The 1366-nt window shown below is 69.6% G+C and overlaps 2 protein-coding genes across 9 annotated transcripts in view; one reads left to right on the top strand and one right to left on the bottom strand.

Moving 5' to 3' along the window:
• Nucleotides 1-840, bottom strand: part of ZNF142 (zinc finger protein 142) — a 20224-nt gene extending 19384 nt beyond the window's left edge. For 5 of the 7 annotated variants that reach the window (XR_011165878.1, XR_011165879.1, XR_011165880.1 and 2 more), the window contains exon 1: nucleotides 704-840. The gene's annotated coding sequence lies outside the window, so the exon portion shown is untranslated. Of the gene's footprint in view, nucleotides 1-417; nucleotides 550-703 lie in introns of those variants that run through there. The other 2 variants (XM_069075141.1, XM_069075140.1) reach the window with 2 other exon arrangements.
• A 73-nt stretch (nucleotides 841-913) lies between these two features.
• Nucleotides 914-1366, top strand: part of BCS1L (BCS1 homolog, ubiquinol-cytochrome c reductase complex chaperone) — a 3339-nt gene continuing 2886 nt past the window's right edge. Inside the window, exon 1 of one of the 2 annotated variants that reach the window (XM_069075148.1) lies at nucleotides 914-1049. The gene's annotated coding sequence lies outside the window, so the exon portion shown is untranslated. Of the gene's footprint in view, nucleotides 1050-1137; nucleotides 1274-1366 lie in introns of those variants that run through there. The other variant, XM_069075149.1, reaches the window with a different exon arrangement.

Genomic DNA, 1366 nt, shown 5'->3' with positions numbered 1-1366 from the left:
CATAGGGGGCTGGGGGGAGATGGGGGAGTCTCACATAGGGGGCTGGGGGGAGATGGGGGAGTCTCACATAGGGGGCTGGGGGGAGATGGGGGAGTCTCACATAGGGGGCTGGGGGGAGATGGGGGAGTCTCACATAGGGGGCTGGGGGGAGATGGGGGAGTCTCACATAGGGGGCTGGGGGGAGATGGGGGAGTCTCACATAGGGGGCTGGGGGGAGATGGGGGAGTCTCACATAGGGGGCTGGGGGGAGATGGGGGAGTCTCACATAGGGGGCTGGGGGGAGATGGGGGAGTCTCACATAGGGGGCTGGGGGGAGATGGGGGAGTCTCACATAGGGGGCTGGGGGGAGATGGGGGAGTCTCACATAGGGGGCTGGGGGGAGATGGGGGAGTCTCACATAGGGGGCAGGGGGCTCACCTGGGAGGGCGGGGCTGGGGCGCGGGAGGCAGGTGTGGTGCTGGGGGGACCTGAGGTGAGGGTAACCTTGCAGGGGAGTACTGGCAGGTTGGGCCGGGGCGCCTCCGCTCCTTCCTTCCACGTTGGGGAAGTCGAGTGACCCGGGGCCCGGTTCTCGGCGCCCCCTTCCGGGCCCTCCTCACGGTGAACGGGAGGGCGCAGAGCGGTCTCCCCTCCGGGCCCGTGGCCGGACCCTCTTTCCTCCGCTCCCTCCCAGTCCGTCTCCCTTCCTTCCTCGGTCACCCACCTCAGGGTCGGGGCCCGCGGGAGCCGCAGCTCTATGGTCAGCGGGAGGAAGGAGCGGCCCCGTCAGGCCTCCCTTTGGGCGACCGCCTCCGGCCCGACGGGCTCAGGGGCTCCGGGGAGGAAGAGGGCCTCTCTTTCTCACTCCGCCAGCCGGGGGCGGTGCGCACTCTATGGTTCCTCCTCTCGGTCCCTGCAGGGGAGGAGGGGAAGAGGACAGAGGGGAAGCACCATCGAGACGGCGGGCCAGAGCGGCGAGGAGCCCAGGCCAAGAGCCGAGAGCATGACGGGAAGCGGCCAGAGGGCGCCTCCGGGAGTCAGAGCCTGTGGAAGTGAGGCCTTAACGCCAGGTAAGGGCCGGCCGCCCTGGGAGGCGGCAGCTAGTCCTCCTCCGGATCTCTCTGGGCGTCGGGCTCGGCCGGGGCGCCTGCGGCCAGCTGCCCCCGGAGGGGGAACCGCGCGCTACTCTTTCCCGCGCAGGGGCCTCAGTTTCCCCAGCCGTAGAACAGAGGGGCTAGCCTCGGCGCCCTTGTTCGCTCGCGCAGCGCCAGGAAGCCAGGAGCCTTGCACCGATGTGAGCTTACAGCCCCCGGGATGAGCAGGAGGGGTCCTGCACAGGCATGACCTCTCATCTTGGGGGGAGGAGCAGGGGTCCTGCACAGGTGTG

The sequence above is a fragment of the Petaurus breviceps genome, unplaced genomic scaffold (assembly GCF_028583685.1).
Source record: "Petaurus breviceps papuanus isolate PSGF00001 unplaced genomic scaffold, PetGlider_PUasm1.0 90903, whole genome shotgun sequence".
Classification (NCBI taxonomy): Eukaryota; Metazoa; Chordata; class Mammalia; order Diprotodontia; family Petauridae; genus Petaurus; species Petaurus breviceps.
The sequence above is the reverse complement of the archived record's forward strand: the minus strand, read 5'-3'. Positions and strand labels throughout refer to the sequence as shown.